General features: G+C 36.6%; 1 long non-coding RNA gene across 3 annotated transcripts; it reads right to left on the bottom strand.

Annotated features, from left to right (window-relative positions):
- Positions 1-289: 289 nt before the first annotated feature.
- Positions 290-4,208, bottom strand: LOC109190411. Of its 3 annotated transcripts, XR_002055722.1 has the most exons (6): positions 3,793-4,208; positions 2,871-3,305; positions 1,028-1,807; positions 819-901; positions 651-721; positions 290-564 (listed from the first exon to the last, which is right to left on the bottom strand). It is a non-coding gene; the product is annotated as an uncharacterized LOC109190411 (long non-coding RNA). The 3 variants fall into 3 exon arrangements; XR_002055692.1 differs by lacking the exon at positions 651-721 and having other exon boundaries at positions 3,793-4,207; XR_002055705.1 differs by lacking the exon at positions 651-721 and having other exon boundaries at positions 1,028-1,143; positions 3,793-4,196.
- Positions 4,209-15,595: the final 11,387 nt, after the last annotated feature.

Genomic DNA, 15,595 nt, shown 5'->3' with positions numbered 1-15,595 from the left:
AATTCTTTTTGTGACAAAGAATCTCGTCGTTAATAAACTATTCACTAACATAATTTCCTCTCATCTATCCTTTTAATGATAGAGAATACCGTCATTAATATTGCTATTTACTAGATTTTGTGTGTCACTAAATATTATATTTTATTGTCAAATATTTTTTTTATTTTAATTTGTATATATTATTGTTGCTCAATAAATATTAATTTTTGTAATAAATTTTTCTATCATAAATATTATGATGTAACTACAGATATTGTATTAGTACAATTTATAATATTAACAATAATGCAATCAAAATAAACTCATCAATATATTAAAAGACTTCATCATCACTATCAAAATGAAATGTTTCACACAACTTTATAAAGACTAAAGGCAAAAAAAACTAATTATAGCTAACAAATAGCCATAGTAATGTATCTGTTGGCTATTTTGAAAGGTGAAACTACACAAATAAACATTTTTAGTTTAGACAAAAACAGCCCCAAAGCAAAAATGTTCGATCTAGCTTTTCATTTGGAGTGCGTATCAAATTCCCAAATGAACGATCAACATGGAAGAAACCTGTATCGAGAAACTGTAGAAAATGAAAAGCAATAAAGATAATGTACATGATACTAACAAAGATATATTTCTCAGAGATATGTGACCTTCCTTGAAGTATACTTTCTTCAAAATTTATGCAAAAGCGTCCCATTTCCTCCATTAATGTAATCAAGCTCTTCAAATGACATTAATATGACAGAGAAAAGCAGAACACAATAATTTAATCTAATCCATAGTTTATAATGAAATCATAAAATGAAAAGCATATATACCTCATCAATCCAGTCCCACCACCGGAAACTCGTCTGAATCCGGTTCCTAACGACATTATACATCAAACGCTCCTGCCGTTCACCTTAAAACCAATAAATATAAATACAAAATTCTCAGGAGTATTTTCCCATCTTATTACTTTTAATAGGTAAACCAAATTGAGGAGAAAAAAAGTGCAGTCACAATCACTACTACAGAACATACTTACATTAGAGCATTAGACATTTGACATGTTTTCTTGATTATTAAAGGCTTACTGCTGGTTTGGTTGATGAATCATCAGACCTGCTATCATCACCACAAAGCTAGTTGATGTGTATGTATCTACATAGATGTGAGCAGGCAAAAAAAAAAAAGTTAGAAGCTTTGTTTAAAAATCAGGAGCGAAAGAAAGAGTGAGACATAGTGAGAGAGATCTAAAGACAAATAATCCAATCAATCCAGCCAGCAAGAAAAAGATAAAGTAGTTGGTGAATAAATATGGGCAAAGGAGATGGAAATAGTGGTAAATAGAGAGTGTCATAAATTTCTTGTTTTAACCCCCCAAAACCTTCACCTCATTCTCTCATGTGGCCTCAACCTAACAGACAATTATTAGATGAAGAAGATAAGTGATAGATAAAGAAACTGTATCAAAACAAAGATAAATAAAAACTTAAAAAAAGTTCAAAGCAGTAAGTACAATATTCTGTGGTAACAACAGCAATGCAAAAGCTGATTATGGAGCAATTCATATGCAAATCAAAACAGTTAGATTCTACACAAATCAATAAACAGATTTCTCAGCTCAAGAACTGGAACACTCATTAGTTTAAGAAACAAGAACGGGAAGATACTTGAGAGTAACTTAACAAGAGAATACAAGGAAGCAACACAATTATGGTAACAGTTAGAGGAACAAAAGAAAATGCCTTAATCCAGATTGACAGAATATATTTGGAACCACAATTAGCTCTTTCTCCCATTTAACAGTCATCATTCGAGCAACCTAATTAATGAAGAAAAACCATGTCAAAGCAATGTTTCAAATGAGACTGCTAATTTCCATTAAAACAAAAAATCAAGTTAAGGTATAATAGGCTGCTAGATAGAAAACAGAGGAACGGGGTATAACAACCCTCATAAGGGACAATGGTTAAAGCTTTGGCTTGCATAGAATAAAAATAATATATTCCAATAAAGGATGTCCTTTTCTTTAGTACAGGACTAATCTTGCCGTATTGCCTTTAATCAAACTAGGAAAAAATAAAGCATCCATAAGAGAGAACAAATCAAAGTATGAAACTGTTTAAAAAAAAAAAAAAAAAAAAAAAAAAAAAAAAAAAAAAAAGATGAACACAACTAATAAACAAGTGTTTATATATTAAAGGAAAAAAAGATTCAGAAATTTGATTTACCGAATACTGAAATCAAATGTAAAGGGACAGGCATAATAGAATTTATCACCCAAATCATGCTTTATGTCTAAAATCTAAATGTCTAATAGTTCTAAATTTCTAATTCAGTAAATTCACTTTAGAAGAGGAAGATATAAACTCAAAAAATTGGTATTTTAAATCAGTTTTCAGTTAAATTTTTTTTCCATGTTACCAATTTAACTTTGATTAAGCAAGGTCAGAACACATCTTTTCAGACTATGACACTTGATTGCATGAATGGCTGCACAACAAAGCAGGCGTCTGACCAAATATAATCTAGAAATAACACTTGGACAAGAACTGGTTCAAATACAAACATTGTTACTAATAGAGTATATGCTACAAATACAAACGACTTCGAATTATGATTCTTTCCTCAAAGTTCTATTAAGACTACTCATATGCACTGTTAACCATGGTTCTAAATTGGCTCTACTACTTCACTTTATCCCAATAATTGAAAAGTTCAACCCTCAATTTGCAAATTCAGCCAAAAAAAAAATAATAATAAAAATAAAAAAATAAAACTCACATTCTAAGCTAATTAAACCATAATACATGCACATTTAGAAATTCAATAATAAATGCCATATGGAGAAAGTGGATGGATTAACATGAGGGAAAAGAAAGTACACGTTTACGCATACGGGCATACGGCCGAACTCGCTGGACTTGAATTCACTGCGGACAGACATCTGGAGGTGAAGCAATAACGGCTCTCCCTTGAGGTTCAATATCTCCTCGTTGATTTCCTCAGTAGTTTTCGCTCTGATTTCCTTCAATTCCTCTTCTCTCTTAGCCATTCGAACGACCAAAGAAGACGAGGATGAGTGCGATGTTAGAAGCGACGACTCTGGGATGATAATAAAAAATTAATAAATTCCAAGAAAAAAAATTAACTAGTGGCTGCCTGGCTGGTGGTTCACGTCAATGGGGCTGCTGACGCTGTTGAACCGGAGAAGGTCGCCGGCTGTGACGGGGGCTGGTGGTGGTCGTGGTGAGTGCGCTGCCGGTTGTGACGGGGCTTGGTGGTCATGATGGTGCGATTGGCGTCGTCTGTGTCTCATTCTGAGGCAGGAGGTGACAGATAGAGATTAGGGAAAGGGAGTTAGGGCTGGGGACTTGGGGAGTCGTCTGTGTCTAAATTAAAGTTTTGGTGGGAATTACTTCCAAAAAAAAAAAAAAGTTTTGGTGGGAAATAATTTTTAGATATCAATAGTGAGAGTAACAACATCTTTAGTATCAATAGCGAGAGTATACTTTTAAAATAAGTATAAAAGTAAAATTTCGTCACTAGATCATAAACTTTTAGCTAGAGTAATTTTTAACCCTGCAAATAATACATTTAGTGAGGGGTTTTTCCACCCGTCACTAAGTTTTTGTCACTAAAAAGTGTTTTTCTTGTAGTGATAATAATAAACCTTAAGTTAAGATGTTATAAGCTAGAGTCGAACCCAAGCACTCTCCACAACACCACACTGCTTATTAGTGAATATCTTAGGTAATTAAATATTATTAACCTTAATAAATCCATAGTCCAAAATCAGTGATTTACCCAAGCTTCACTGTCGTCCGTCGCTGTCGGAGAAGGGGAAAACAAGTCCGCCGCCGCCGAACTGCCAACGTTGAACTGTCGAGAGAGGCACGGCCTGGTCTGCTTGTTGTTTGCTGGTTGGAAGGGAGGAGGCCACCGCTAAGCTTTGCTCGCCGGAAAATAGGGGAGGAAGCCACCGCCTGCTTTGCTGGTCTGCCTCGCCATCGATCGCCGGAGCATGTCGCCGGCCACCCCCATATTGTGGCTGCTGCTGCTCTTCGTCCAAAGGGAGAGGAAATAGCGAAAATGGGAGGATCTACAAGGGCGGTACACGGTTTCTTGGCTACAATGCCGGACTCCCTGGGTCACCGATTTCCCTTGTCTGCTGCGCCGGAAGAGGTTGCGGCTGTAGGTCGCTAAAGAGATAGAGAGAGAGGGAGACAAACACAGAGATTTCTTTTTGGCTGCTGAAATTCCCACATAAAAACATACATATATAATTCATAATATATTATATATATATATATATATATATATATATATATATATATATATGTAGATAGGGTTACTATTTATAAATGAGTTAGGCTTGAAATGAATTTGGGCTCAATCAAAACATTTGGACTAGATTAAACACATTTGGGCTCAAGAATTAAATCATTTAGGATAGAAAACTGATAAGACCAAATACGGGTTCGTCTCAAATAGACTGTTGGCTCAAAATTTTAGGAAATAAATCATCGTAGAAATAAAAAAAAAAAAATTACTTTGAAACTTTATAAAATAGGAATTTAGGAAAAACATTTTGGGTTGTCACAACTATAGTGGAAAGCACGACCTTCCTAAGCTCGAGATATGGCATGCTTGATGAGTCACAACTAGAAGGACGAGCAATGCTCTCACCGACTTTAGATGTCGTTGATCAAATTAATCAGTAAATATGCGACATGAATACTGCAGAAGGACGAATATATTTAAGTTGTGACTCTTTGTGTAAGGCAGAATTAGACAGTGAAAATCTATCAGAAATACACACTCATGTATTCTTAAATAGTTTGATATTGTCAGGTCTTCATAATCATTCATTGACATTAAAGGTCGATGCACATGTTATGTTATTGCGGAACATAGACCACTCTCTTGGTCTTTGTAACGGGACACGACTCATCATCACAAGATTGGTAGATCACATTGTCGAAGCAAAAATAGTTAATGGGACACATGAAGGAACCAAAGTTCTTATTCCTCAAATGTCTCTCACTCATTTTAATACAAGATTGTCCTTCAAGTTCCAGCGTAAACAATTCCCGGCCCGTTGATGCTTACATATGTCATGAGTATCAACAAAAGCCAATGTCAAACACTAACTCACGTTGGATTATTGCTAAAAAACGGTCTTTAATCATGGACAATTGTACGCGGCTTTCTCCCGAGTCACCCATCTTGATGGCCTAAAGGTGTTAGCTCTAGAAAATGATGGACAAGATTCTGTTGCGACTACTAATGTCGTCTACAAAGAGGTTTTCAATAATGTGTAAATACAATCGATGATATTAATTATATTTTTTTTCCAAAATGACAAAATTGATATATATCTAGACAAAAATATATCCTTTATACAAATGAATTAGGATAACACTTGATTACTATAGCTATGTTGCTAGAGAATGAGCACATTTGCCCAATTTATAAAAATCCTAAACAATGATATATAAAAATCTCTAAAGTTACAGCACCGCATGCGTACATCTACACATTAACTATTAATTTGAGCAATTACTTGCTCGAATTCAAGCAATGATAACATCAACAAACATAAACGATCCAAACCATATCTGTGACACCCCGTAAATCTAAATGCTAATTGGGATTAATTAATGAATTAATCCTAGCCTTGGTAATTTCTTCCTAAAATCCTGAAATTTCATAGTCGAAGGACTAGAAATTGACTAGTCTTCTTGGTGTATCTTGTGCCTTGCGTGTTGTACCTCTATCCCTTATTCATCCAAACCTTAGTAAGGGTAACTTGGTCTTTTCACTAGTGAAAGGTGCTCATGTTTACCTAGCAAAACCTCTTGTCTTCATTTCATGCTAGCCAAAGTTCTAAAAACTCTCCAACCTCTCTCTAAAAGAATCATAGCTTGCTCTCCAAGTCAAAAAGGGAACTTCCAAGCTTTGCATAGTTTTCCACCAAGATTCCAACTTTCCAACACTACAAGGCTAGGAATGGTAAGATCTATCCCTCCCTACCTTTTCCTTACAAGATTCCTCCATCTTTTCTCTAAATCTTTCTTCTACCTTGTGGGTTTTGGGAGTTTGTAGAAGATCTAGTGGTGGGTGAAGTGCTAGGTTGATCTAGTGGAGCTTTGGTCTTGCTTTGAGGTTGAAGAAGGTGCTCTTGGTCTACAAGAGGTAACCCATGCTACACAAAACCTATCTTCTACCTTGTGGGTTTTGGGAGTTTGAGTGATTGATGCATGATCTTGTGATAATGCATTTTTAGAGCTTGTATTTTAGGGTTCTTGGATTCTATTTTATGAGTTATTCATAGGTTCAAGTCATATCTTTGTTGTGTGGAAGATTTGGGGTCATTTGGACTTGAACTTGGCCTTAAAAGTGTAAAATCGCAAATGTTGATTTTTGGGTGCAGGGTGTACCCGCGGGTGGAGGTCCAGCCGTGGCCCCACCCTCGGGGAACATGTTTGGGGATTGTGGGGACTTGTTCCCCGTGATCCCTTCTTCTTGGTATTTGATGATTTAAAGTCCCGTTGTTGAATTATTGAGCTTTTGTGAGTCTTCTTGATGTTTCGTATGTCTAGAACGATGAGTTAGGAATCCATGTTAGAATTTGGTGTCTTGAATCGTGCTTATGATCCAACCATGTGATTCGTTGGATTGATGTTGAGTCTCTGTGGTTCATTGGAACTATTTTGGTTTACCAGTTTGATATGCATGCTAGTCTTGGTATCATTGATGCTAGTATGTGTTGTTTGTCTCTTTCTATTGAGGATTGGCAACTCGTGTTGCCAATCATGTTGATATTGGATTGAGGTCCATTGTTGTTGTTGAGTATCGTTTCATGTTCTTCATTGAAACCCCTTGATTGAATCCCTTGATGTGATCCCGTGAGTATAATTATTCCTTCATTAAGCTATTGTTGAGCTTATCCGTTGTTGTACACACTTTGTGTGGAATCTAGGTGTTGTTGTATCTCTAGATTCCATGTGTATTGACAATTGTTGGGATGATGGATTGATGTGAAGAGATGATTGAGCTGGTAAAGTGGACAGTGTGGGGACTTATGTGTGAACGGACCGGTAGTGAAGCTCCGGATTGCCGTTTGGTTACTTGTGACTTGTGGGCAACATGGGAAACTTATCCCCGTTGCCAGAGATGGTAGCTAACCTGTAACACCCCCGATTTTCACAATTTTCAAAAACATTTAAAGCTTAGTAAAGAGACAAAGTCTACTCATCGAGATTAAAGTAACGCGGAAGCAAAAGACAAAATACGGGAGATGTCATGCCACACCTATACATCTATAGGTGCACAGGCTAAATCTAACGAAAATGCAAGTCATGATCATAACAATTCATGGCTCACAGGCCCAAAACTCTAACTAAAACAGTCAAGGGAGCTACACTATCTAACAACAGCTAGTGCGCACTCCAAAAGCTACTCAAGACCTGTAAAGCAACATAAAGAAAGGGGACGACGCTCGGTCAGCGAACATTGCTGGTAACTCATCAATACGCGTTAAATAGAATATATAGATAGTATAAATCAAAACCATTTTCAAAACGGAATACAGTATATATCATTTCAAAAGTCAAGAGAGAAGTCAACTTCAAAGACTCTTTCACACTCTCAAAGGAAAAAGGGGAAATCAACATCCCAAGACAAGATTAACAACTGTAACAGATACAACTCGAGATGTATTCTACTGATCACAAAGTAGAATACATCATGACACACTCATAACCAAGAATACACATTCACACACTGGCAACTACATGCCACAGTGACAACTACATGTCACAAGATTCACACAGTTCCAACCTTATGGCTACCCCCGGCCTTATTACAGTTCCAACCATTACCTCCGAGTGTCACCCTGTACTTCTGAGTCCAACCTAGGGGTGTAAATGAGCCGAGCATCTCGCGAGCCGCTTGCGAGCTGCTGGGTCAAAGCTCGGTTCGAGCTCGATCAAAATCGATCTCGAGTCGAGCTCGAGCGGCCCGTTTAGTAATCGAGCTCGAGCCGAGCCTAGATATTTTAGGCTCGTGGCTCGTCGAGCTGCTCGCGAGCCATATAATATATAATATATATAATACATAATATAATATAAATAATATATAAAATAACAATTAGAAATTAAAATTTTAGACTCAAAATCCTTAAAAGATTTTGTATTATTTATGTATGGATAAATCAAAGTAGTTTGAATTTTAAATCAAAAGTATTAAATAGGTCAAATTTAATGTCAAAATCGAGCTCGAACTCAAGCTCAAGATCGAGCTCGAGTTCGAACTCGAACAATCGAGCTGCTTAAGCCGTGCTCGAGCATCAGTTCTCAAGCTCGATCGAGCTCGAGCTCGAACTCAAGCCGAGCCTCCATTAACGAGCTCGAGCTCGAGCCTACCCAGGCTCAAGCTCGGCTCGGCTCGTTTACACCCCTAGTCCAACCTTATACCGCCAGGGACCGTCGTCCCCACTCCAACAATCTCCAACAAAGTCTCCGACATATGTGTACATGAGGGTACCATTCATTTCATTCACACAATCTCCAACATATGAGCAAAGCTCAGGTCACACCACCAATTGCAATCATAGCCACACAAGAAACACATTGGTACCTTGGAGATTAAGGTCTCATACCCTTAATCGTGCAATCAAGGCACCACAAGTACACACATTTTCATCACCGGAATCAATCAATGGATCACAGCAAAGATATGAAACCGTACTCAACAAGAAAGGATTACAATCCGACACCAACGATGGTCAACACAAGTTGCCAATCTCAACAGGAAAGAACAAACCGTACACACTAGCATTTCATCATCAAACTAGCATGCTTATCAAATGGGTAAACCAAAAGTAGTTCCATAGAACATACAAGACTCATCATAGTCCAACGAATCACAAAGTTTGACACTTAGCACGACTCAAGACACCAAATCCTACATGGATTCCTAACATACCATTCTAGACATACGAAACATCAAGAAGACACTCAAATAGCCCAATAAAACAACATCGGGAGGTCAAAACATCAATTACCGAGTCAAAAGAATCACGGGGAACAAATCTCCGCCGACAACCAACAGTGTACCCCGCGGGTGGGGCCACGGGTGGACCTCCACCCGTAGTTCCGCCCGCGGGTACAATCACCCACGAGGCTTGTACCCCGCGGGTGGGGCGGCGGGTAGGCCACTGCCCGCGGGTACACTCCTGTACCACCAAATAATCCCTTCGGGAATTTTCAACAACAAATCCAAATTCAAGTCCAAAACACCCAAAATCTCACACAATACAACAATATGACTTGAACCCAAGAAATAGCCAAGCAATGGCATACAAGAACCCTAATAACAAGCTCTAAACATGCATTACCACAAGACAATGCATCCAAACTCACATTTCATCACAAAAATCACAAGTAGAAGCCAAGAAATAATCATATAGGTAAGAAAATAGATTTTGCAAAGCATGGGTTACCTTTGTAGCCTAACACTTCACTTTTCTCGCCCTTAAAATCTTCTCCTAAAGCTCTTCTTCAACACCAACTTCATAAACACACCAAAAGACAACAAAGATTCTATTTTTAGAAAAAAGACATCTAAAAGATACTAAAAACACCAAGAGATCAAGGATCTTACCCTCCCCTATGTTCAAGGTTAGGAAAGTATGAATCTTGGAAGCCAACTTGTAGAATCTAAGATACCCAAAATTTGTCTTGGAGAAGAAGCTACCAAATTTCTAGAGAGAAGGTAGAGGTTTTGTGTTTAGAGTGTTGGTGGATGGAATGAAAGGATGATGCTAGGTTAGCTTGGGGCACAATCTTTAGGTAGAAGGGCTTCTTTGCCCTTACTAAAGTTGGAAGAATAAGGAGACAAGGGAACAACTCATAAGGCATAGAGTACAACTCTTTGACTTGGATTGACTTGTCAAATTCTAGTCCTCCGACTATTGAATTTTCAGGATTTTAGGAATATATTACTAAATAAGCTAGGATTAATTATCTAATTAATCCTTGGAAAGAGTTTGGATTTACGGGGTGTCACATAACCCGTTGAGCTTGGAATCTCAATAGGGGGTGTATACACTTAAAGTTGCTTGCTCTGTTTCCATTGGGTTGCGGTCCTTGTCATTGCGATGACACTATGCATGTGATCCATGTCGTTGCGATGACCACGTGATACATGTTTGTTGATGATTTGGAGCCCTCCACACTGATCCACTATGAATCGGGCCGTGGTGCTGACTCCACGGTATATGACTTGGTGTGATAGTGTCCTATGTGGACTTGGAACTCGTTATGGTGTGAATCTGGCCTTCTTTGCTAATGAGAATGTCTTGATGTATTCTACTTTGTGATCAGTAGAATACATCTCGAGTTGTATTGGTTACAGTAGGTATTCTTGTCTTGTTGTTGTCGTAAGGATGTTGATTTCCTTTTTCCTTGAGAGTGTGAATGGGTCTTTGAAGTTGACTTCTCTCTATGGCTTTTGAAATGATATATACTGTATTCCGTTTCGAAAATGGTTTTGACTTATACTTATCTATATATGCTACTTAACGCGTGTTGATGGGTTACCAGCAATGTTCGCTGACGGAGTGCCATCCCCTATCTTTATGTTGCTTTACAGGTTTTGAGTAGCATCTTGGAGAGCGCGCTAGCAGATCGTTAGTTAGTGTAGCTCCTTCTGGCTTGTTTTAGTTAGACTTATGGCCTGTGAGCCGTGAATTTTTATAAGTATGACTATGACGTTTTGTTTACACTTAGCCTGTGCACCTATAGATGTGTAGGTGTGGCATAACATCTTCCGTACTTGTCTATTAGCTTCCGCTTAATTTAATCTTAATGAGTAGACTTTATCTCTTCTTTAAGCTTTAATTGGTTTTAAAAGTTGTTGAAAATCGGGGGTGTTACAATATCTTCAATTGCACTATATAATATGGAGTATTTGATGTTATAATTTAAATAATTGTATATCGATCAAATATTCTTAATATATTATAACAAATCCATTAAGTGCATCGCACGGGTGAAAATACTAGTAGCCATAATAATAATATTTATAACAAATAGTAAATTGTCGAGTGACCATGCGTGAACATTATTTATCTTTTCAATGTATTCAAGTAAGGCCAACCGTTCATTGTTTTAGGTCGAGTAGTGATCTTTTCTGTAAATTTAAGGTCGGTTTGGTTCGCGGAAAATATTTTAGAGGAAATGGAATTGAAATTTTATGAAATGAAATTACTAGTAAGATTAATTCCGTTACCAGGACTATGTGGTCTAATGGTACCCGGGTTGGACTTCCATTTGGAAGGTTGTAAGTTCAAGCCTCAGTGGAGGTGTTATTGGTTCTTTGTGTTTCAGTAGGTTAGATACTACATGAACAGATACTACATTGTAATAGAGCCAGTAGCAAGGGTCAAATAAGCTTTCAAACTATACTGATTTGTGCAGTTAGGTCATTCAACTTCAAAAAGCTCCAACCAAACAACGGAATTAATATTTCCAATAATTTCTTTTCTATAAACCAAACAATATAATGGAATCAATCTTCCTAATAATTTATTTTTTATAGAATGAATTTGAATTTCATTTCCTCTCAAATATTTTTTTTTTCGCGAACCAAACAGGGCCTTAGAGTAGAAGCTTGAATTCTTCGCCTCACAAAAAGTTGACTTTATGTATTTATGACTTAAAGTATAATTATCAACTATAACTCTTTTTCCATAACAGTTTGTAATATAGATTTTTTTGGCATACCTAACTTAAATATGAAAGCTTATAAATTAGTAGTTACTAGTTTATTTTGAAATGCTATATGGAGTAACATTTTAAAATAAATTATTATTTTAACATTTTTATGTTTTACCAAACAAAACTTATATAGTTTATTTGTAACTTAAAAGAAGATTTAAGTTTTAAAATGAGTTTTATTCAAACTTAACTATAATATCAATCGTTATATCGTGTACCAGGGCGCACAATGCACTGTGCGACCTGCCCAAAATTACATGGTGGCTAGCAAGCTTGCTAAAGGTCACTTATGTTGCCAAATGGCTGCAAAAATTGCCATTTGGCAGGTTTTTTTACTTTTGTTATTTTATATATATATTGAAAGTGAGATCAATTTTGAAAGTGGAGAGTATTGCAGAAGTGTAGAAAAAACAGTGAATGAACTGTAAATTTAATAATGTGAAAGTAGAGTCTACTATTAAAAGTAAGAGAGTATTAAAACAGTTTTACGAATTCCAACGTCTGACTTGGACAGCGATGTGGAAACTCAACATACCTCGTAAGATCAAGGCTTTTGTATGGCAAGCCTGTTCGGGGTGTCTCCCTACTGCTGACTGCTTGAGGAAGAAACAGGTTCAATGTCTGGCTCAATGTCAACTGTGCCAATCCAGAGATGAATCCACTCTTCAGCTGAGTGTGCTTTTGCTAGAAATGTGTGGAATTTGAGTGGTCTGCATCTGTCTTGGAACGGCTTCAACACTTTCGCGCAATGGGTAGATTTCCATTTGCAAAACTTGGACAAAGATAAGTGCTGTTTGTTGCTGATGGTCTGTTAGAAAATCTAGTTAGCCCGAAACTATAGAGTTTGGAATGGAAAGATGCCAAATCCAGGGAGAGTTGAAGGTACAAAAAGCTATCTGGCTGACTGGAAAAATATTGTGGGGGGTGCCGAAGCCAACTCTGCTGGTGTTAGAAGGCAGGAGCAGAAGTGGGAGAAGCCGAAGCCAGGTTATCTCAAGTTAAACACGGACACATCGGTGGATCAGTCTAGAAATCTCATGGGATTTGGCTGGGTTCTTAGAGACGAGCATGGTCAGTTTATTGCAGTTGCCAGCATACCAGGGACAGGAGTTTTCACACCTAAAGAGGCAGAAGCCATTGCATTACGAGAAGCCCTTTCATGGATCAAGAGTCATGGACTTAGGAACATTCAAGTGGAATCTGATGCGTTACAGATTGTCCAAAGCCTAAACCATACTATTGATAACTCTTCTTATGATCTTGTCCTCCTGAATTGATGTTAAAGATATTCTACTTTCACTCACTCAAGTAGATATCTCTCATGTTTATCGCACTGCGAATAAGGTTGCTCATAGCCTAGCTAGGGACGTCTGTTCTATGTCTGTGTGTCAGGGGTGGGTTACAATCCCTCCTTCTTTTATTGTCAACAATATGTACTTTGATTTGAATTAATGAAGTTATGTTTTCCTTAAAAAAAAATAAAAAAAATAAAAAGAGTAAAAGACATTTTTAGTCCTAAATTTATAGTGGCTTGGACAATTTTAGTCCTTTATAAAAAAATTTGCCATTTTATGGACAGAGTTATTGTGGCGAGGACATTTTTGGTCCTCCGTCTATATTTATGTTAGATAACCGTCTGAGAGAGGGGTAATTACGTCAATTTAGGCTATCTCCTTCTATCTATTATATCTATGTGTGTTTTGTTTTCTTCTCGGTTATAATTCGAAGGAGTCGGAGAGTCCAAGTTGCAGTTGTACGAAGAAATTGCCGGAGAATCGAAGCCGCCAAACAGGTTACTAATCAAATAGATAGAAGGAGAATTGAAGCCGCCAAACACATATTGATATAATATATAGAAGGAGATAGCCTAAATTGACGTAATTGCCCCTCTCTCATACGGTTATCTAACAGAAATATAGACGGAGGACCAAAAATGTCCTCGAAATATAGATGGAGGACCAAAAATGTCCTCGCCACAATAACTCTGTCCATAAAATGACAAATTTTTTTATAAAGAACTAAAATTGTCCAAGCCACTATAAATCTAGGACAAAAAATGTCTTTTACTCAAAAAAAAAAAAAAAAAAAAGAATAACCTTATACGGGTGTGTGCGGTGTAGTGTGTAGTGTACGTAGAAGTGGCGTTTGGATTGGTACGTAGCCTGCAAGTCTGAGAATATGTTACTATTAGCAGTACAAATGAAAATCTGTACGTCATCCCCAGAAATCCTTCTCTCCTAATATTTTACAATTAAATTTGATATCAAATCATTTGTGATCAGATCATGCATGTCAATCAGTCAACCCGGTGAATCATGCAGGGATTCTGCTGCTCCCCACCCCCTCACCCTCTCCCTTCACTATTCCTCATTCAATGTAAGCCACCGTTATATAAGGAAAATACTACATACACTCTCATCTTTTACTTTCAATGTTTATTTCTTTTTACAAATTTTTGATGTAAACATATTTTTTGAGATTCATATGATAAAAGTAACTAATCTGTTTGACATGTCATGGAGTAAAATTGAAGAAGTAGAATTTAGAAGTACATGTAAGAGTGTTAGCGAATAGAGCTTTCGGTAAACTACTCGTGTTCGTGTTCGGTAAGCATTCGTTCATGTTCGTTTATTAAGGTAAACGAACATTAACAAACAAAATTTATAGCTCGATTTATAAATGAACATAGTCTGAACAATTGTAAGCTTTTGCTAAGAGATCGTGAACAAGGTCGTTGTGTTAGTTTAATAATATTCGCAAACAAGCTCGTTTAGTGTTCGTTTATAATGTTCGTGAACAAGCTCGTTTGTGTTCGTTTAATATTTGTTTGTATTCTCTTTGTAGTTGTGTTACTTGTTTAGTTATTTTTCATGAACATATATTCTTTCTTGTTCACGAACGAATTGTGATCATGAACATGTTCATATGTTTGGTTATTAAGCATTCATGAATGTGAACGAACATGTTCGTGAACGTGTTCGTTAATGTTAACGAACACGTTCGTGAACATGTTCGCAAACGTTAAAATACACTAATGAACGCTTAACAAACGAACACGAACAGGATTTTCAAAAACCTTAACAAACGAACACAAACACACCAAAAACCTTAACAAACGGACACGAACAACCTCCATTCGTTTATGTTCGATTCGTTAACCGCCCTAAGTACATGTAGTAGAACTCGGTGTATAAGCACTTCCAAAAATAAAAATAAAAAAAATTTACCAATTCGTACCTTTACAATTTCAAAAATCTAGTTTCGCCTTTTATTTCGCACAAATTTTTAATGTAGATATCAGATCCACATAATAAAGATAATTTATCATTGTTTATCATGTCAATGAATAAAAGTGAAGGAATAGAGATTGAAAATTCATGTAACACTCTTCAAAAAATTATCTCCTAAACAACTGGGATAAGAGCGTTTGAGCTTTCGAGATTGAAATGTAATTCATTTATAATAGCCCTGTTTGGTAAAATAGTTAGTCTATAGGTCAATTTTGACTTATTTGACCACTATTAACTTTTTTATTTGGTTAAAAAATCAATATAAGTGTTTGGTTAATTAGTTTTTTGTAACTTCAAAATTCTAAAATTCAAAAAGCTGCTCAAAGCAACTTTTTCAATTAATTTTTTGAGAAAGAAAATTATACCAAACAATTATCAGTTAACAGCTAATTTACCAAACACTTTTCTACAATCAACTAATGTTATCAACTAGTTATACCCTCTAATTAATCCAATCAGCTAACAGCTAGTAGTCATTTACGAAACAGTGCCAATATATTTTTTATATTAAGAATTTACTTCGTCATGGACCCG

This window comes from Ipomoea nil, unplaced genomic scaffold, assembly GCF_001879475.1.
Source record: "Ipomoea nil cultivar Tokyo-kokei standard unplaced genomic scaffold, Asagao_1.1 scaffold0114, whole genome shotgun sequence".
NCBI classification, from domain to species: Eukaryota; Viridiplantae; Streptophyta; class Magnoliopsida; order Solanales; family Convolvulaceae; genus Ipomoea; species Ipomoea nil.
This window is presented reverse-complemented; position numbering and strand designations above follow the sequence as displayed.